The following is a 23,588-nucleotide window of genomic DNA, read 5'->3' on the forward strand; positions in this document are numbered from 1 at the left end:
AGTGATCATTTGTAAACATTTGTAGGACAATAAGTCCTTCGTGGGTTGTAGCCCTCTCTTGTAACCGAGCAGTGATCTCTAGGAAGTGTGCCTAAATGCATGTGCATTCCCCTTGTAATATTATTATACTCCTATTCATAGTATTTTAATATTGTGGGTCTCAATCCCACTATGGTTTTTCCCTTTCTGGGTTTCCACGTAAAATTTTGGTGTTATGGTTTTGTGCTTGTTTGTATTGAGTTTATGCACTTACTTTTATTCATTTACATCAAGTGGTTTAAGACTCAATTCAAGAAAGTTAAAAATTGCAGAACACTGCTTCATCCCCCCTCTCGGTTTTCATTGATTCCAAAACAGATATCTTTCCAGGTTGCCCATCCCGATTTCATAGATTTGGTTTGCCACTTTTGGCAACGAATTCATTTCCAACTTGATAACCAATTTTTATAGATCAGTTGCTTGGACAATCACATGGAAAAAGATACTAAAAATTCTCCATTTATGGTAGTGACCGTCTCCCAAACATGAGTCCATAATCATTTCCAACGTCTTAAGTGTTTTCTCATCATCTATCATAAATAGCCTTCTAAACTGCTCCTCACAGGTCTCCTCTTCACACCTACATCCAAACGCTTCAAAGGTCATCCCGTCCACCACCAAATTCTCTCTGTTGAGAAGAACATTGAGTCAAAGAGCTCCTTATAACAATATCTCCCATACTTTCCCTACCTAGATATTTATCGAACTCCAATACATCAAATCTGCAAAGGGTGTTGAAATATTCTTACCAGTGTCCTACTATGATACATTGGTCACTACATCAATCATACAAGCAAACATGCTTTGTCAACCTGGAGATTATCCTACAATGAATAGTTTTAGAAAGGCATGTTCTCATCCAATCCCTTGTCTAGGGGGAAACAAACTGTCATCTCCCTCTTTATCCACAATCCCTTGAAGTTGCATCCATATATTATCACTTCCAATAATAACTTCTTCCAAATTCTTTTCTACCTGGGCATGTGCAGGATCATGGTGTGCCAAAACAAGCCCGTAAGTGGCAATAAAATTTCAAGAAATTAGAGTTATGCAACTTGACATGAAATTTTGAATAAGTTGTGAACATTATTTTTAAAATATATAAGAAGAGAATCTATAGAAAATTGAATGTAGTTTCTAAGCTACTAGTTGTTTTTTGAAAAAAAAAACTTATTTGATGAAAATTTCAAATTTCAATGCAATGGTACTAAAATTTCAAGAAAAAGATAAGAAGTAGACGTATGTCTGACCACCCTAATCACAATCAAATAATAATTTTTTTTTTATATATTTATAATATAAGTAATAGACTCATGTCCGGATGTGACACATATTTTTTTATAATTTTTTATAAAGTAAATAATTATTTATGAATTTTTTACTACAACTTTTCAAAAACTCCTACATCTGACCACCTTAACTTGGTCAAAACCTTATTAAATTTAATTTTTTTTAATTTTTCCCTATAGTAGACAAAGGATAGGATGTGATGCATGTCTCGGATTCAAAAAATGTTATACCGTTTGAAAGTTATGAGTGTTCTTCAATCAGTCTATCAATCAGGACTTTTGTCAGAATTCAATTAGAAAATAAATAATTATTATTTATTAAAGTCAAATAATACAATCCTTATATTGTTGGAAAGTTGAGAACGTTCTAAAAAAACCCTTTTCGTTTTATCAATTTTGGCTATAAAAAAGTCGTCAGCCACTAGTGTAAAGTCTGGAAAATCAAGGAATGTTGAAAAACACGTTTTTTTAGTTGACTTTCCAGGCTTGTCACTTCCAAGCCAAATCCCAAAGCATTCCTGAGCCAAAATTTCAAATTTCAAATTTGTACAACAAAAATCGAATATTCGGTACAATCGAATATCTGATTGTATTGGATATCCGATTTTAATAAGTAAAATCACTAACTAAATATGCACAAATTAATCTATGATTTATTAAATATATTAATATATAATATTTTAATATATTAATTTATAAATAAATTAGTATATGATATTAGGGAGATGGAGAGAGAGAGGGGGGGGGAGGCAGAGAGGGGGAAAGAGAACTTAGGGGAGAGAGAGAGGGGGGGATATAGAGAGAGAGAGAGAGATAGAGAGAGATGGGGATGGGGAAAGGAGAGAGAGATTATGGATCCTATGGTGTCCTAAGGGGTCATATTGTGTCCTACAACCCCTTAGGACACCATATAACCCCTTAAGACACCAAATTGTGTCCTTATGGGTCATATTGTATCTTTAAGGGTCATATTGTGTCATATGACCCCTTTAAGACACCATATGACCCCTTAGGACACAATATGACCCTTTACGACTCTATACGGTGTCGTTATGGGTCATATGACCCCTTATGACACCATATGGTGTCGTGAGGGGTCATATGGTGTCCTAAGGGGTCATGGAACACCATATGACCACTAAGGACAACATATGACCCCCTATGACACCATATTGGGTCGTTATGGATCCTATGGTGTCCTAAGAGGTCATATTGTGTCCTACGACCCCTTAGGACACCATATGACCCCTTAAGATACTAAATTGTGTCGTTATGGGTCATATTGTATCCTAAGGGGTCATATAGTGTCTTAATATGACCCCTTAGGACACAATAAGACCATTTACAACTCTATTTGATGTCGTTATGGGTCATATGACCCCTTATGACACCATATGGTGTCGTCAGGGGTCATATGGTGTCCTAAGGGGTCATGGGACACCATATGACCCCTAAGGACAATATATGACCCTTTATGACACCATATGTTGTCATTTTAGTGTCGTTAGGGGTCCTATGGTGTCCTAAGGGGTCATGAGACACCATATGACCCCTAAGAACAACATACGCCCCTTATGACACCATATTGGGTGGTTATGGGTCCTCTGGTTTCCTAAGGGGTCCTATTGTGTCCTATGACCCCTTAAGACACCATATGACCCTTTAAGACACCAAATTGTGTCGTTATGGGTAATATTGTATCCTAAGGGGTCATGGGACATCATCTAACTGATAAGAACAACATATGACCCCTTATGAAACCATATTGGGTCGTTATGAGTCCTATGGTGTCCTAAGGGGTCATATTGTGTCCTACGACCCCTTAGGACACCATATGACCCCTTAAGACACCAAATTGTGTCATTATGAGTCATATTGTGTCCTAAGGCATCATATGGTGTCATACAACCCCTTTAAGACATCATATGATCCCTTAGGACACAATATGACCCTTTACGACTCTATACAGTGTCGTTATGGGTCATATGACATCTTATGACACCATATGGTATCGTTAGGGGTCATATGGTATCCCAAGAGGTCATGGGACACCATATAACCCCTAAGGATAATATATGACCCCTTATGACACCATATTGGGTCGTTATGGGTCCTATGGTGTCCTAAGGGATCATATTGTGTCCTACGACCCTTTAGGACACCATATGACCCCTTAAGACACCAAATTGTGTCTCTATGGGTAATATTGTGTCCTACAAAGAGTTTTTTACTGGCGAATCTTTGCCAATTGGTGAATTCCGTGAGAATAGTCGAGGGCAAAATCATGGTCAAATCACCTGAAATTTTGGGGTTAACGGTGCACTGTAGAATCTAGCTTCGCCATTGACCACACACCGTTGACGTGCATGCCCGTAATATTCACCTGGAATCACTCGAACATGGGTATTAGATCACCTTCGTTATTCGCCAGCAATAGTAAAATGACCATGTACCCAGGACCTAATTCGCCAATGGTAAATTACATGTTAATTGCATGTGTTGGCCAAATTTGCCAATATCAAATAAAACATTATAAGCATTTGAGGACTCATTTCGCCCCGCTTAAATTAAATGTTCATTGCACGCCCGCACAATTCACCAAAAATGCAATTAAATTAAATGTTTATTGGCAATTGCAATGCCTGGGCCCCGCGCAATTTGCCAAAAATGCAATCATGGATTGCTATAAATACACTATTTCTTACACTCTTTCTTACAATTTGTTCATGTTTGATTAGTAAATTGGGAGCTCTCGGAGTCTCGAGTCTCGATTCGCATTCCACAAATTGAGTTGGAAAGTCAAAGTTCATTGTATGGTGGAGGGCCAGAGTTACAATCCAACAACACAGGCCCAGGCATTCATTCCTAATTCCTAATTCAAAGAATTGAGAAGGCATAAAGGTGAGTAATCATTTCTTCATACTTGATAGTATTAGTTTTAACTTTTAATTCATAGTGAGAGGTCAAGACTCAAGATGTCATAGTCAAACATGGGTGAGACTCCTTAGGGTGGTGAAGGGATTGGGATGTCAGACAAGGGTAAGACTCCTTAGGGCATTGAAACTGAAGGGATTGGGAGGCCATCAAAATGCCCAAAACTTAAACTTAAAGATAGTACCATAAAGTCTTTTTTTGGAATTGGCAAAGTTTCTGGTCCATCAACCTCTACAGTTGCAGAACCCATTCACAGTAGCTCACCACCACCAGTGCCACAAGGTGGGATTGTCATTGAGTTAAATGCATCAAATGAGGATGACAATACTAACACGATAGAAGATTTTCTAAGGGATACACACAATGAGATACCATTGGCGAATGCAAATGCTAGTACTGAAGATGATGTTGGTAGGAAGAAAAGAAAAAGGAAAGTAAAACTGGGGCGAGAGTGGGAGATGACAAGGAGTTTTAAGATTGATTCGGTAGCAAAGTACCCATTCATTGAACCGGTCCCAAACAATGATGAACAACCAACAGAATGGAGGTGTAAGATTTGTAGCTGGAAAAGTAAAAGAGAGAAGAAGATGCAGCTAAAGCTTGACACCATAAAAAAGCATATTGGTAAGGTTTATGAAAAATAGATCATAGGCGGAAAGGAAACATGAGTAGTAAGATGGAAATCAAAGGAAGAATGTCTTCATGTTAAGTATGTCGTGGAATATGAAGAGCATAACCACAAAACAACACTGATTCGTAATAGTGGATTTGGAAATACAATCAAGGCTGGGCTTGAACATGCAACAAAAGATGCAAACCTTGCAAAGACTATTCAGATGAGTGTTGTTTTTCATATTATGTCGAGAGGGCGTCCTATGAAAGATTTCCCAGAATTTAGTAATATATTATCTTTTTTGAATGTTCCTCACTATCCTATGTCACGTTGGTCAATAAATGTTGGATGGGAAATGGCAAACTGTCTCGCTGAGGTGGAAAAGGAAAATTTACAAGAGAGTGTAAAAGAGTCAAATTTCATTTCATTATCCATAGATGAAGTTACTGCGGTAGATAACACTGCTTGGGTTTGTATGCATGTGTATACCGTAAAAAAACACGTCCGCCGAGCTCATCTACTCTATGTTCGTAAAATGAGGGGCAATTCAATAGCAGAAAATTTATATTTGGAAGTTAAGAAAGCTTTGAATGAAATTGTTGGTATGGATGACTTGACAATTGCCAAGAAGTTGGTGTGTGTTGGAGCTGATGGAGCTGCAGTAATGCAAGGTCAAAGGACCGGCCTTTGCGCAAGATTACAAACTAGTATTGCACCATACATGGTTGGCATTCACTGCATGGCCCATCGAATGAATTTAGCATATAGAATTGTAAGCAATTTCCCTACAGTGTTAAAAGTTGAAGATCTGGTCCACGAGCTCCACTCATACTTCTGCCAAAGTCCTAAATGTTTTGCAGAATTTCAAATTTTTGCTGAGGGAGTAACAGGAGGAAACAAGCTTCTCAGGGATGTTGAGACCAGATGGATCTCCTTGCATGGACCAACGGAATGAGTTCTAATAGAATATCAATCCTTGATCGGACTAATGTATGAGCAATGCCTCACAGTAGACAAAGCTCCTGATCTCTTACATAAGTTAAGTGATATAGAGACTCTGTTAACTTTAGCTAGTCTTCTCCCCATGCTGGATTCAATGAACAAACTTGTTAAGAAAGCCCAAGACAAAACTATGTATATCAATGAGTATAGCACTCTATGTAAAATGACATGCTTGAGCTTGGATGGTCTATATTCAGATCTAACAGGGCGAAGCCCAAATTTTTTTAGGTGGCAGATAATTACAGATTTGAATCATGCTGAAATTTTTTTACATTTCAATACAAAAAATGAGTTATGTGTCTTTGTAAAAGGATTTTAGATACCAATGCACCAATCTAAGATGGGAAAGTGAGGCAGAGCACTACCAGTTAAAAAGGAAGATTTTGACAGAATTGTTAAATCTGTTAGTGATAATTTGAAGTCTATTGCATATGAACTTTCAACTGAGATTCGAGAAAGATTCCCTCGAGAAGAAATACTTGAAGCCATGGGTTGTGTGTATCCTTAATTTTGGCATTCAATTGGAGATAATCCAAATGACGCAAAGATGTATCATAAAAAACTAGAGGAATTGATATTGACATTTTCAAAAGATGCATATTGCAATGGACAGCCAATAGAAGGAATTTTAAATTCAAATCATCTTAGAAAATAATGTAAATAGTTTGCATTGGTTATGAAATAGCAGTTGGTTAACTTGGAGAATCCATTTGAACCTGGATCAATCACAAGGCTTTGGAAAAGGATAGATCAAAGTGAAGCATTGCGTATTGCAATAACAGAATATTTGAAACTTGCTGATTTATGTCAAACAATGATATTGGGGTCGGTGGAAGATGAGAGAGTTTTCAGTGCATTAGGGCTTTTGAAATCAAAGATCAGAAAGAAATTAGACAAGAATCTGGAAACTTTCTTGAGGTTGTTTGTAACCCAGTATAATGTTAGAGATTTTCCATATGATAGGGCACTGGCAATCTAGAATTCCATGCGTGATAGACGAGGGGTGTGCAACACTTTAAAAGTTGGTGGTGCTACTGCTAAGACAAATGAATATGATGGATCGCAGACTCAGAGTCAGCATGAAGACGAAGATATTTTTGAATACTTGACTCAGAATGAAGATGAACTTGTTAGTACCAGTTAGTTTCCGGATCTTGAGTCCATTTAGGATATAGAAGCTTCAGACAGTCGGACTGAATCACTGAAGTGAATTAGCAGTCAGTTTATAGGTATTTATAATTATACTACAATTCTTGAGTCATATTACAATTTCAATTTGCAAAATTGCAATACTATAGTTGTCATTGATGATTTTTGTTATTGTATTCCTTGAATTTGTCAATCAGAAGTAGAACGGATACTTATTTCATATTTTTAATTGTTAATTTGAATTATTACTAAACAATTGAATTATTAGTAAATTGGTATTTGGTTCCACATTATGTAACATGTCAAATATGAAATGCAACAAATTTGTGTCACAAGATCCATAAAATTATTCATATTGCATAACTATTACTGCTAGAACCTTTGTAACTTTGTTACCTTTCTACTGTTCTACATTAAATGCTTAAAATGATGTTCATGGCGATTATAGTTTTGTGTTTGTTTTTTGTCTTAGTTGGCTAGTAAACTGAAGTTGTCGTGCGTTGAAAATCTAAGTTGTCCTCTATTTATTTGTCCATATCAACATCAAGTGTGGTCAAACGGTTGGTCAGACATGTTTAATGGTTATCGCTAGCTCGCAGGTCCTTTATCATCAAGTCAGTTTAAGTCGCGAGCTTGCGACTACTAGGAGATTTTAGTTGTCGCTAGCTCGCAAGATCTTTTGTACTTGAGCATTTTATGTTGCAAGGTTGCGATTGGGTGTGATTTTATGTTGTCGCACAGTCGCGAGGTGTTTGTGGTTAAGTCATTTTAATTTGCGATCATGCAATGTAGTTGGTATCACAGCTTAGTTGGTTTTGCCGCTTGCTCGCAGGTTTTGAAGTTGTTTAGCATTTTAAGTTGCGATCTGGCGACAGGTAAGTTTTGGTCTTATTTTGTGGTCATCGCATGCTCACGGGTTTGTATGTCTTAAGTCAAAAAGTGTTGCAAGCATGCAATGGCGGTTAAGTGCCTTGTTATCATGGGATCGCAAGGGTTTAAGTCAACTTAAGTTTCGAGTTGTGAGCTTGCAATGAAATAAGTTATTTTGTTAGATCAACGACTGTCGCTCACTCGCAAGATTCTATGAGGATTCGTAAAAGGGGTTGCGAGCTTGCGATTAAGCGGATTTGGTAGCATTGTCGCTAACTCGTTGATTCCTTTCTTGATTGTTATAAACGGTTGAGAGTGTGTGATTAAAGATGGGGATTGACACATGGACATGTTTGTTGGGTTCTGTAAAAGTTTTGACACGATCGAGCCAAGATTTTGACATTTGTACAATTGCATTAATGCATTCTATTAGTTTAATTGAATTAATTCCACACTAGCTAGTTCATGCAAGTGTGGTAGTTAATGAGACTTAGTCACTTGAGAGAAATGATGGTGCCCAAATACCATTTTATGTTGTGAGGTTACGACTGGGTGTGATTTTATGTTATCGCAATGTCGCGAGGTGTTCGCAGTTAAGTCATTTTAATTTGCGATCATGTGATGCGGTTAAGTCACTTGCTCGCAGGTTTCGAAGTTGTTTAGCATTTTAAGTTGCGATCTGGTGACAGGTAAGTTTTGGTCTGATTTTGTGGTCATCACATTCTCGCGGGTTTGTAAGTCTTAAGTCAAAAAGTGTTGCGAGCATGTGAAGGCGGTTAAGTGTCTTGTTGTCACGGGATCGCAAGTGTTTAAGTCAAGTTAAGTTTCTAGTTGCGAGCTTGCGATGAAATAAGTTGTTTTGTTAGATCAATGGCTGTCGCTCACTCGTGAGATTATTTGAGGATTCGTAAAAGGGGTTGTGAGATTGCGATTAAGAGGATTTGGTAACATTGTCGCTAACTCGCTAACAGGTGGACTTGTTTATCGAGTTCTGTAAAAGTTTTGAATGCCAATCACCAATCAAATAGAAGGGAATGAATTCAAATTGCACTCGAGTACTTCAGTTTGAAGTTTGAATTAATGTCATTATGCCACAATAGCTACTAGCTAGTTCATGCAAGTGTGGCAATTAATGAGACTTGAGACTTGAGAGAAGTGATGGCACCCAAAATTCAAATCGTAAATACCATAAATTGCATGATCAAGTTGAGGTTTTGTATAATTGCATTAATGCATTCTATCTTCGAGGTAATCTAGTGAATTGAGCTCTACAACAACGTTGGAGAATTCAGAGTCTTGGGTGTGAGAAAATTTCAGAAAATTGGTTAAGTTTTTCTCCTGCAGCTAAAATGAGCTAGGTGATGAGTGGTGCTGGAGGTTCCATGCACAAGCCCAAGCCCAAGCCCAAGCCCAAGGCCACAACAAGTGGAGCAGGTGGACCTGGAGGTTCCAAGGCCAGTGCCAATGCCACTGAGGAAACAATGGTTAAGAAATACAAAGATGAATTTGTAGATTTGATGCCAGGGACTTCCGTTGCTTTGAATACAAATCATTTGGCATGGAGAGATTTATGGAGCCAATGCAGGAACCCTACCACACTTAATATGACTGGTTCTGCTCTGTTTCATTATTTCTGGAAAAATAGGGTTAAGGGTGTCCTGATGTCAAACCTTTGGGATTTAAATATGGCAAAGTTAATTGTGCTAGATGTGTATGTTGAAGTGGATTTGATCAAAGAGTTGGGCAAATGCTATTGCCCAGTATCTAGGGTAATCAGAAGAAAGAACCAGTCTACCCTAGTTTCAATTAACAAAGCTAGCTTTGTTGAAGCTTTCCAGATTACTGGTGTTGCATGTACAGATATAGATTGGGAGCAGATTGCAAAGGATTATGAAAAATAAAAAGGTGTTATCAAGAAGCATGCAATGCCCAGATACATGCCTAGGGTGAATAAGAAGCCGTTTATAATTCCAGAGAGTATCGAACCACCATTTGACATCACACCTTTCCACCATTATATGCATTGTACAATCTATGGATTATGCAGAGTGTTGGGTTTTGATGGAGATTCAACAGTGTCAACTGAATTACTGATGATGGCTATGGACATTCAACACCCAGATGTTAATAAAGATTATGATTATGTGGACTATGTGGTTGAACACATTCATAATGCTCTAGTTGAAATTCAGAGTGGTGCACCCAGCCCTACATTCAAGCATTATTCAATGCTGATGCATTTAATCTTGTTCTATAATGTTGAGTTCGTGGATAAAGAATTGGAGCTTTTCAAAGAAGAATTCGATGTCCTAGTGCCAATACAAAGATGGACCCAGGTTTGGGACAGTAGTTCTCCCCATTCTTCTTTCCTTTTCTTTGAAAATTGGATTGTTTTGCCAATTATGGAAATGCTAGGAATAAATAGGGAACGATTGTCAATTAATGTTAGGAGAGTTTTGAGATCTTACCAGTATGTTCCAAACTAGCCTATTTCACATAACTAGGGGGAATTTTATTTTTTTGATAACTTTACTATGATGAGAGTCTATGGGTGTCCTCAGCCTCCCCATATTTTACCAAAATTTGTTCCAATTAGGATTTCTTTTATGGAGTTTATCTGGCAATTGACCCTAGTTGAAAAAGAATACCTTGATAAACACAGGAAGGGTTCTTTTCTTCCTAGGCTTTGGGTTGTGTCTGATTTTACCATTGGTAGGAGTTCCTTTGATGAAGAAACAATTTCCTTAAACAGTATAGGTTGGTTAATGTCGTGTCTAGATTCTGTGATCCGAAACAATTTATTAAAGTTGCAATGCCAAAAATGACACCTTGGGCCACAATAAAGGACCATGAACCATTGGATGATGAAGACGTGGTTAGAAATTTGCTGAGAAAAGATGAAGTACAAGAAAGGAGAAGAAAATGGAAAAATTTGATGAGAGTTGAAGCAGAATTGTTGGCTGCTAACCCTAGTTTCTCAGGTTTTTGCCCTGATAGCCCGTACCTAGAGAGGATTAACAAAATGCTAAGTTTATATGAAACTCTGATGGAACAAATACCTCAAATTCCAAAAGTGACTGCTCAGTAGCAAGACCCCCAAGATGGACATTCTTCACATGGAAAGAGGCCACTTAGTGTGTCTGCTGATGATGTAGAGAGTGGGGATGAAGTTCAATCTAACCGAGTGCCAGCTGCAAAGAAACAAAAAACCACTGAGGTCGGTACAATTGTGAGGAGAGACCCTGCTAGAGCAATTGTTACAGAACAAGGACACTACTTTCAACAAATAAGGACACATCTTAGAGAAGCAGGGAAGAATGAAGAATAGGGAGAAACAAACGAAGCCCTTGCTTAAGGCTTTGATGAGTGTGTGATGTTGTCAAATGAGTTCATGAAAGATGGTGACTTTATTAAGTCAAATGAATTTAAAAGTTTTTTGACAAGGTTGAAACAAAATAAATTAAAACAAAATCTGATCATAGAGGAAGCAAATGAAGAAAAGAAAGAGGAGATCATCAAGGCACTACAGGAATATGATCTTGACGGGGAGGAAATATTTGTGGAACAAGCAAGACAATTGATAAAGAGTACTGGTATGATTATGATGCCTGACTGGGATATCCAGTCTATTTTTATTATTGATTAGATTAGGAAGAAAGAGGACCCAATGTTTAGAACTGAATTTGAAATTGGAGATGTAATAAGAGGATCAGGATTTAATCCTAAGTCAAAGACACTTGTTGCTTGGTCTTTGGCCCCTTCCACTCAAAAGCCCCACCTTCTAAATATCCAAGTAGAAAAGAAAGCTGATAGAATGATTTGGAACTTGCAGAACACAACTGACATGGAGATTGCCTTATTTTTTACTCAAGTTTCTTTCATGAATTTATCAAAAACAAAGGATTTGTCAAGAAGATACACAGAAACATATACCCAATTAATTGCATTGTCTAAAAAATATGAAGAGACACTGATGAAGAAGGGCACTCTAGAGGAAGAGTTAGTGGAGTTGAAAGAAAAAATTGCAAATGAGCCCCCTCCAATACAGATTACAGAACAAGTACAAGAAATACTAGCTGATGTGACAGCAAAAATGGAGGAATACGTAGGGAAAATTGAAAAGCTTGAAAAGGAACAAAATGTCAAGGCTATCTCTATTGTGTCAGGAATTCTGAAACACAAGATTAGTGTATTGAAAGACAAATTGATGGTTGTGCATGATATGCACATTTCTTTGAAAGAGGCAAGCAAAACATCCTCTGAGGCTGTCGCTTTTCTTGGACCTTTGTTCAATGTTTGGTCATGAAGAAGAAGATTAATGGATAAGCTAGATACTACAATGATATATAGTGATGAGTTCCCTCCCAAGATCAGTGACACTAAAGACATGGTGGAGGTAATGAATGCAGCTTATGCATTTTTCACAGGGAAGGATGTGCTTATAAATGAAAAATTGCAGACATTTGGGGAAGATTATAATAAATTGGTGCCTTCAATTTATGGTAGTAATGGAGATTTGAAATCAGTTTCTAATTGGACCAGTGAATTTGATTTGATTTTGGAGCAAGAAGAAATAATCAAGCATGTAAATGAACAGGTTGATGCTGATTTCCTTAACGGTCTACTTGATTCACTGTTCAAGGTTGAGGTTGACCATGCAAAGTTTATTGTTGAGTCCACGATAGTTACAAATGCTAGATGGGTAGATTTAGTTGCAAAGTTGGAAGAGGTAAAGGCATTCAGTTGGCCAACAGACAAAGAGGTGGACAGGTGGTAAGCCATGCTAAAGCCAAAGAAGAAATCTCAGCCTCAGGTTGACGTTGCTACCCAAGATTCCTCACAGTAATCCTAAGTTTGTTGAATCCTCAGGTTGAGGTTGCCACTTTTATTGATCAATGATGTTGAACTTGAAAACTCTTATATTAATATAGTTATAATAGCTCAACTATTCAAGAATTTGATAAGTGCATAGTTGAATCGCATTGTGAATTTACTTTCTAATATCATTATGAATATAATATCAATATCATTTGTAGTTTGAGCAATGCGATCTTCACATAATTGTCTTTGTGTTGAATTTATGTTTTCACTGTGAATTGAATGGTCAAGGGTTTTTCAGTTTACATATGAATCTGGGTTGTGTAACTGTATGTAATGGCATTATTCATAATTTCATTCCTATTTATCTGCAAATGAATCTTATATTTTATACATATGAATCTGGGTTTAGTAACTGTATGTAATGGCATTATTGTGGTGTTTAATACTTTCATTCTTAATACTCTTATGATTTTATATGCTATTGATGTTTATGTAATATATATGGAGGTGTTCTATGACTATCTATAAACCGCCCACCAATTACAATGAGGTGAATCCTTAATTATTTAATATGATTCCAGACTATCAGAAATTTTGCATTCCTGGGCATAATAGGATTAGGAAGCATTAAATGAAAAATTACATACACCATAACAATGCAACAAATGAAAAAAATTAAATCTCATGATTCTGATCATTTGAAAGAGATAGAATTATACACAAAATAAATTTATATATAACTCCTTCAAGAACCTGCACAAACAAAGCTTGACACTAAATGCTTTTCATTTTCTCTATAAATGACTATACAGTATACAACTTTCTCCCATCACCTAGAGTCTAGAATCACTACTGGAACCAGAAAAGGAACCCTAATGACTATACAACTTGCAAAACTGCTTGAGCCATGCCATTATCACCCTAATGCCTTCATTTCAGATGGAATGTGAGATGTTACGTTCTGTCCAAGGCCAACAGATCATTTCCAAATAGAGGAGGAAGCCTTCATGCCCAGGAACAGAGAAAATGGAAAGAGGAACCTGAGCCTTCATGCCCACGATTAGGGAAAGTGGAATCAGGAGCTTCAGGGTAAATGTAATCTGTTGGGGGGGGGTTGCAGCTTCCATGTCATCACAAAGATGATTGGCTGCCACTCCCCACCCAAACAAATCCTTCTTTCATTCCTCTACAAGCTCCTTCTTCAAACCCCTTGCCATCCTATGATAGAGTACAAGCAGAGGATGTGCCATGCTTGGCCCTTCTTGACAAAAAAGGCTTTCACACCCCCTCTGGAAATCCTTCTCACTTTCACAACCCCTCTGACAATAAACAAACTCACACAAAAGAAAACAAAAAAACACCCATCCGGTATCACAGAGCACACAACAAGTACAACTCCATGCACGATCCTGCTCAAACATCATCTTCCTTTCTGAGGAAAAAAACCACTCTCAGAAAATGAAAAAGGTTTATTTTTTCTTCTACCAATTAAGTCACCACTCCATTGTATTTATAACATTTTCACACTTCATTTGGTGATGCTCATTCTACATTCATGTGAAAAATTATCATTTTGGTGGTTTTCAACATGACTGTAGACTCTAGATTCCTAGAAGTCATCATCATGCCTATCAAATCCATTGCATCCTACTAAGGCTCATCTATTGTGAATGATTTTGTTTTGATTTTATTCCTCCTTGATTGGACAAATTCTGCTTCAAAATACCTGACAACAAGCAACCTAAGCTCTTATTTATTAGAGAAATCCGTGATCTCCCATCTCTAACTCAGAAGCTATCAAATCCTTTTATGCCTTTGAAACCATCGTCCTCGCTTGTCTAATCAACCTCGACTCAAGAGAAACCTTCAAACTAGTCCCTCAGGAACAAGTCAACATCCAAGCCTTAAAAATTTTAGGTTGCGAGCTAGCGACCAGATAGTTTGTGGTTAAGTTTTCTGGTTATTGCCAACTCATGAGGTAAAATGTTTGAAGACGTGATCAAGCCGCGAGTTGGTGACAATTGGTTTGGGTTTACATCGCGAGGTCTCTAGCTTTTTGGGTGTTAGCATTTTATGTTATCGAGCTGGACATTGTTAGTGAAATTGCTCTGGTTGCGAGGTCTCGAGTTGGTCTGAGATAAACAGTTTTATGTTGGGGAGTACGCGACAAGGGTTAAAGTTACCACTATCTCCAAGTCATTGTGGTGACGAGGACTTAACATTTGTGGTCAAGAATTGGCGAGTGCCAGTTCAGTTTCCCTCATTCGCTAGATCTCGAGGTTAAGAAGGCTTAGCATTTTCAGCTTGCGAGTTGGAGATAGAGAGAGTTGATGACTGTGAGAGGCAGAGAGTTGATGACTATGTGCCACGTGTTTTAATCACTTAAAGTTAATATCTTAAAATCGCCAAAATTTTATTTTTATGGTTTGAAAATTGCTTGAAATCGCCAATATTTTATTTTTATGGTTTGAAAATAGCTTGAAATCGCCAATATTTTATTTTTATGGTTTGAAAATAGCATGAAATCGCCAATATTTTATTTTTATGGTTTGAAAATAGGTTGAAATCACCAATGCAAATATTTTTCTGGTTTTAAAATCATTACCATTCGCCCATGCAATTATTTTTTGGGTTTTAAAAATAGTACAATTCGCCAAGATTTTTCACAAACTTTGAGCGATCATGGCTAATTCACCAATGGAGATTATTATTTTTCTCCGTAAACCGCAAAATTTTGCCAATAAAATTAAAATTTTCCTCGGAATTATACAACTTTTGCCAGGTTTTTACACCTTGTCCAAGGGGGGGGTTTCTTAAAGTTTTCCCTGGTGTCCTAAAGGGTCATGGGAAACCATATGACCCCTAAGGAAAACATATGACCTCTTACGACACCATATTGGCTCGTTATAGGTCCTATGGTGTCCTAAGGGGTCATATTGTGTCCTACGACCCCTTAGGATGACATATGACCCCTTAAGACACCAAAGTTTGTCGTTATGGGTCATATTGTGTCCTAAGAAGTCATAGTGTCTCATATGACCCCTTTAAGATATCATATAACCCCTTAGGACACAATATGACCCTTCACGACTATACGATGTCATTTATAGGTCATATGACCCCTTATGACACCATATGGTATTGTTAGGGGTCATATGGTGAGCCAAGGGGTCATGGGACACCATATGACCTCTAAGAATGACAAATGACCCCTTATGACACCATATTGGGTCATTATGGGTCCTATGGTGTCCTAAGGGGTCATATTATGTCCTATGACCCCTTAGGACATAATATGACCCCTTAAGACACCAAATTGTGTCGTTATAGGTCATATTATGTCCTAAGGGGTCATGTGACACCATATGACCCCTAATAACAACATATGACCCCTTACGACACCATATTGGGTCGTTATGGGTCCTATGGTGTCCTAAGGGGTCATATTTGCCCTATGACCGCTTAGGACAACATATGACCCCTTAAGACACCAAATTGTGTCATTATGGATCATATTATGTCCTAAGGGGTTGTATTGTATCATATGACCCCTTTAAGACATTGTATGACCCCTTAAGACACAATATGACTCTTTACGACTCTACATAGTATCGTTATGGGTCATATGACACCATATGGTGTCGTTGGGGGTCATATGGTGTCCTAAGGGGTCATGGGACACCATATGACCCCTAAGGATAACATATGACCCCTTATGACACTATATTGGGTTGTTATGGGTCCTATGGTTTCCTAAAGGGTCATATTATGTCCTATAATCCCTTATGACACCATATGACCCCTTAAGACACCAAATTGTGTCGTTATGGGTCATATTGTGTCCTAAGGGGTCATGGGACACCATATAACCCATAAGGACAACATATGACTCCTTAAAACACCATATTGGGTCGTTATGGGTCCTATGGTGTCCTGAGGGATCATATTGTGTCCTACGACCCTTTAGGACACCATATGACCCCTTAAGACACCAAATTGTATCGTTATGGATCATATTATCTCCTAAGGTGTCATATTGTGTCAGATGACCCCTTTAAGACATCATATGACCCCTTAGGACACAATATGAACCTTTACGACTTTATACGGTGTTGTTAAGGGTCATATAACCCCTTATGACACCATATGTTGTTGTTAGGGGTCATATGGTGTCCTAAGGGGTCATGGGACACCATATGACCCCTAAGAATAGCATACAACCCCTTATGACACCATATTGGGTTGTTATGGGTCTTACGGTGTCCTAAAGGGTCATATTGTGTCGTACGACCCCTTAGGACACCATATGACCCCTTAAAACACCAAATTATGTTGTTATGGGTCGTATTGTGTGCTAAGGGGTCATGGGACACCATATGACCCCTAAGGAAAACATATGACCCCTTACGACACCATATTGGGTCATTATGGGTCTTATGGTGTCCTAAGCGGTCATATTGTGTCCTACAACCCCTTAGGACACCATATGACCCCTTAAGGCACCAAATTATGTCATTATGGGTCAAATTTTATCCTAAGGGGTCATATTGTGTCATATGACCCCTTTAAGACATCATATGACCCCTTAGGACATCATATGACCCTTTCTGACTCTATACGGTGTCATTATGGGTCATATGACACCATATGATGTTGTTAGGGGTCATATGATGTCCTAAGGGGTCGTGGGACACCATATGACCCCTAAGGACACCATATGACCCCTTATGACACCATATTAGGTCGTTATGGGTCCTATGGTGTCCTAAGGGATCATATTATGTTCTATGACCCCTTAAGACACCAAATTATGTCGTTATGGGTCATATTGTGTCTTAAGGGGTCATGGGACATTATATGACCCCTAAGGACAACATATGACCCCTTAAGATACCTTATTGGGTCTTTATGGGTCCTATGCTGTCCTAAGGGGTCATATTGTGTCCTACGACCCCTTAGGGCACCATGTGACCCTGTAAGATACCAAATTGTGTCGTTATGGGTCATATTGTATCCTAAGGGGTCATATTATCTTATATGACCCCTTTAACACATCATATGACCCCTTAGGTCACAATATGACCATTTATGACTCTATATGGTGTCGTTAGGACCCCTTATGATATCATATGGTGTCATTAGGGGTCATATGGTGTCCTAAGCAGTCATGGGACACTATATGACCCCTATGGACAATATACGACCCCTTATGACACCATATTGGGTCGTTATGGGTCCTATGGTGTTCTAAGAGGTCATATTATGTCCTACGACCCCTTAGGACACCATATGACCCCTTAAGACACAAAATTGTGTCGTTATGGGTCATATTGTGTCCTAAGGGGTCATGGGACATCATATAACCCCTAAGGACAATATATGAACCCTTACAACACCATATTGGGTCATTATGGGTCCTATGGTGTCCTAAGAGGTCATATTGTGTCCTACAACCCCTTAGGACACCATATGACCCCTTAAGACACCAAATTGTGTCGTTATGGGTCATATTGAGTCCTAAGGGGTCATATTGTATCATAGGACCCCTTTAAGACACCCTATGACCCCTTAGGACACAATATGACCCTTTACGACTCTATACGGTGTCGTTGTGGGTCATATGACCCCTTATGACACCATATGGTATTGTTAGGGATCATATGGTATCCTAAGGGGTCATGGGACACTATATGATGCCTAAGGACAACATATGACCCCTTATGGGTCTCTCTCTCCCTCCCTCTCTCTCTCTATGTCTCCCCTCTCCCCTAATATTTGTCTCTCCCCCTACCTCCTCCCCTTCTCTCTCCTAATCTCTCTCTCTACCCCTCCCCTGATCTCTCTCTCTCTCTCTCTCTCTCTCTAAAATATGAGTAATGAAATAGGATATCGGATTTTATCGGATATCCAATTTCTGTCATTGCCATTAATGTGGCCCAACAGTTAAAAAGATTGGGACCACAAATTTATACATTAAAATTGGATATTCGATATAATCCGATATCCCATTTTATTGGATATCTAATTTTTATAAATAAAAAATAGCCTTGTGGGCCATTTTGTGGATTCCAATAGCCCACATTCTTCACATTTTGTTTTATGTCGAAAATCATGGGTTTTCAGACAAGTTGAGATAAATTTGTGCTTTTGAGAGATTCTTAAAGTCAAATCTTACATTGTCAATCATTTAGGAGCATCTTTGTGGAGGTAAATGGGGAGTAGTAGTCGTCGGAAGTCTAAACGCAAAAGAAAACTTTCAAATGACCAAATTGAAGTGTATAGAGAAAGATATAGAGAAGGTAATAAGAGGAGAAGATAAGGTATGTTAAATATTGCTAATGTTACTTCAAGTGAAGAGGAAATTGAATTTGAAAATGTTGAACAAGTTATTGAAAATGAAAATGTAGATTTTGAAAGTGAAAATTTTGAATATGTTGAAAATGTTGAAAGTGATAATGAAAATGCTCAACATGACGTGAGAATGGAAAGTGAAAATTTGGGAGTTGACAATGAAGGTGTCCATAATTTTGGTGTAAATATGAAATTTTTTGACATTGGAGGTGAAAATGTAGAAAATTTTGACATAGGAGGTGAACATGTGGAAAATTTTGACATTGGAGGTAAAAATGTGGAAAACTTTGACATTGAAGGTGGAATTTCTCAACCAAGTGAACAATATGTAACACCTAATTACTTTAGAAATGAAGACCCTCTCACGGATGAAAGATAAATTCCAAATCCAAGACCTTCAAGAACCCCAAAATGGTTACTTTAAATTGATGAGAACGTTATTATGAATCTTGAAGGCAAGAGGTGAACAAGAACCGTTCGGTTGTGGGCTACACAACTATTTGACCAAAATTTTAGCAATAAGACATTGACCGAGAAATGCCAACTCTTTGTTCAATTGCTAAAGATGATAAAGATGAGACCATTGCTAAACAAATTGAATATTTGTATGAACAAGAAGATAGAGAGAAATTCTATTATTGCCAAAAATCTATTTGATGCTCTGAATTCTATTGGAAATAATACCAAAAAAAGAGATAAGAGAGTCGCTCAAAGAGTGATTACAACCTCCTTAGTAAGCCATCAATTGAGGAAGGCTCGTCAAATGAGACATACTTCTGTTGATTTGAACATAAATCATAAAACTTTGGATAGAGCACTTGCACGAAGACAAAGACTTGACTATCCACTTCAACATGATACATGGGCTTTTGGTGGGAGGCTTCCAAGTGTTGATAGAAAGTTGAGTGACAATGTGAAGGAGGAGATTCAACAATTTTGGCACTCTAATTCTAGAGTATCACCCAATGTAAAAGATGTTTTGAAATTAAGAATCGACAACCGAGATCGCACACCGCATCCCAAACATTTCTTGGAATCAAGCCAAACAATGTTGTTCAATTTTTTTTGTCAAGTACATCCAACTTTGCAAATATCACAAAGGGCCTTTGAATGTTTGAAGCCATTTTATGGTGTTCCTCTTAAGATTTGTAATACTTGTTGTTGCAAGTACCATGTGGATTTTTCAATGTACCATGAACTTTTATGCCATATTCGTTCTACGATGCATACTAATGAGATGTTGTAGGAGTGTGGTGCAATGCTATTTCTAAGATCATCAAGAGATTTACAAGATCTATTTTTATGCCCAAATTCAGTAGTGACCAGATTATTTTGGTTGGTTGAGGAGAGCACAGTGCGATACAGATTGGATTTTCAAACAATTAAAGATTCTTCAAATATACATTCATTTCTCAGCTTAGATACAAGTACATGGACCATTTGGACACGAGCATTGGCTTGTTTTTGTCAGAGTTGCATTCGGTATGATTGGGATCAATGCGAGTCAAGTGAGTGGGTTGATATGTGGGCTCCCTAATATATAACTCCTTTATCCCAAACAATATCCTTGTCAAATGATGACATAGAAAGTTTACTTGAGTATGACCATCTATCAGATCTTTTACAACTAGAACATGTTTTTGCAGTTGTTGCACCGCGAGGGAATGAAGAGAGATCAGAATATTGGTTGGCACAATGTGTACAGGGAAAAAAGAAGCTAACAAAACCAGTGACAGCTGATGATGGGTTCACATATCCTACAGGTTCACTTGTTGTTGTGGGAACTTGGTTGCGAACATATATGATTAGAAAGAATGGCATACCTACATTTGAAGACTATGAGAGACACAAAACCATTCTAATGTATTCACACCTTATTATAGCTAAAAATTTCAAGTTGTTGAAGCATCAAGCAAAACCGAAGATCAAAGACCTATGGACAGTGACTAATGTTGATCATGAAGCAATACTGGATACTCTTAAGCAAAGAGATGACCCTTCAGGCATACTTGAGTAGTAGGTCTTTAATGGTGCCTTATTTTTTTGATCATGCATTTAATTTCAAACAATGATCATTAAACCTTAATGTTCAAGTTTGTTACGTGTATATTAAGGATGTGTTCAAAATGCAAGTCTATTGATGAATGTTTTTTTTGGCAACACGGTTTTTGCATGCACATAGTGGGTACACTCGATATAATTCGAAGGGACGTATTTTTGCAACATGACTAATTATCATGCATTTGATGAGCTTTAGATTTTTTGTTATTAGACAACACTATTTGATAATTTTTTATGATATAGTTATCGCAAAACCTTTATGCTCATGCAAGTCTTTTTTGATGATATACAACAGTATCACGTTATGATTTTTACATCAACATAGTGGGTTCTCTTGATATAATTCGAAGGGACGTATTTTTATGGTATATAATCCCACCTTTTCATTTATTATCATGGATTTCAGATGAAGTGATTATCATAAAGCCTTTATGTTCATCCATGCATTTTACGTGTAGACTAACAATTCTTAAAAATATAGGTTTATGCTAGATCATTCACCATTGACTAGTTTACTCTTGGTGATGGTACATATTCCTTTGTGCATTAATGAGATTAAATTTTGTGCATAAACACTAAGTAAAGTGAATGTATTGCTATTTAGAAATGAGAATATCTACCATCGTCTTCAATCATGCAGAGAAATGCAGTGAGAAGGGCTTTAATCAACACGCGTCTTTCTTCAAAGTTATGCTTGTATACTTTGCAGAGAAACTAGTAAGTTTCGTAATTATACAATCTTGTATGTATTAAAAATGTTTCAAATGATCTATTTATAATTTGATGAAATAATTTGTATTAAGTGTTATAATTTGTTTTTTTGTAGCACATTCAGTCCGCATAAAAAGGTTGCTTATTTTGGTTTTCATTTATATGTAGGCATTGCTATACATAAGCTTTTCTCTTAGGACATGAGGATGTCTAATGCAGATGAAGTGGGATGTTGTATTTGTATATGGATGTGAATTGATGTAACTTTGTTATGATGATATACAATGTCAATGAGCAAATTGGTTTAGTTATATTGATGATATACAATGTATCTGTACATGAGTACATTGGTGTAGTTATATTGATAATGAAAAAAAATCATGTTTGCATATTCTTTCATGGATGTCAAATGCAAGTGTAATGGTAATTATGCATATACAGTACATGGAAATATTGATGATCATTATGTGTCTACAGTGTAATGCTTATTTATCTATATTTTTTCATTGAATGAGAACGAGAAATTGGCAATGCGACAACATTCGATTGAATGAGACTGACGATTCTTTTGCCAATCGAAAAAATACTTCCCTAATAAAAATGCAAGGAAACTTGAAAACCCAAGATAGGCTTCTGTAGGGACCCCTCTCGTGGCCCTGTAGGTTCAAATGGATCGTTCGCAGGTTCTACGGATTCTGACTTAGGGCCTATCAAAGTTTGACATTTTTTAGCACTTAGGGTGCTCAAGGGACGATGTCAGTAGGGTATGACCCCAAGCATTTTATTGAGTGGGGGGGGGGGGGGGGGAATAGGAGCATGCATAGGGTAATAATGCCTAATTGGATATGTCAGAGTTGACAGTTCGTTATCATGACGAGTAGAATGAGAAATTGGTCAGGTGACAACATTCGATTGAATGAGAGTGACGATTTTTTTGCCAACCAAAAAATGTTGCCCTAATAAAACCATAGGGAAAATTGAAAAATCGAGATAGGTTATTGTAGGGACCCCTCTCATATCCCTATAGGTTCAAACAGATCATTCAAAGGTGTCATGGATTCCGAGTTAGGGCCTGCCAAAGTTTGACCATTTTTAGCACTTAGGATGCTCAAGGGACGACGTCGGTAGGGTATGACCCTGAGCATTCGATCAAGTTGGGGGGGGAATACGAACATGCATATGGTAATAATTCCTTACTAGACATTTCGGAGCCGACGGTTCGTTATCACGATGAACAAAACAATAAATTGGCCACGTGACAACATTCGATTGAATGAGATTGCCAATTTTTTTGCCAACTAAAAAAATGCTGCCCTAATAAAACTATAGGGAAAATTGAAAAAAATAGATAGGATTTTTTAGATACCCCTCTTGTGGCCTCGTAGGTTCAAACAGATCGTTCGCAAGTGCCACAGATTCCAAGTTAGGGCCCGTCAAAGTTTGACAATTTTAATCACTTAGGGTGCTCAAGGGATGACATATAGGAGTTGAGAAATACAACCCCATAGTAGCCTGAAGATCTTCTGCAAACCGAATAACCTATTACAAGGAGAAGCAATGAAGCAAAATTTGAAGAACAAGAAAAACACACGAAAAAATATTCTCCAAACAAGAGAGCTCCAATTCACCAAAAAATGTATTGTGAAAAGATAATACAATGAAAAGAAAAAGTAACCTCTAATAGGTCAAGAAACCCTAAAAAGGGAAAACCCTAGGTTTGCACATAATAATTAATCAAAATAATTAAT

Source organism: Cryptomeria japonica, chromosome 2 (genome assembly GCF_030272615.1).
Source record: "Cryptomeria japonica chromosome 2, Sugi_1.0, whole genome shotgun sequence".
NCBI classification, from domain to species: Eukaryota; Viridiplantae; Streptophyta; class Pinopsida; order Cupressales; family Cupressaceae; genus Cryptomeria; species Cryptomeria japonica.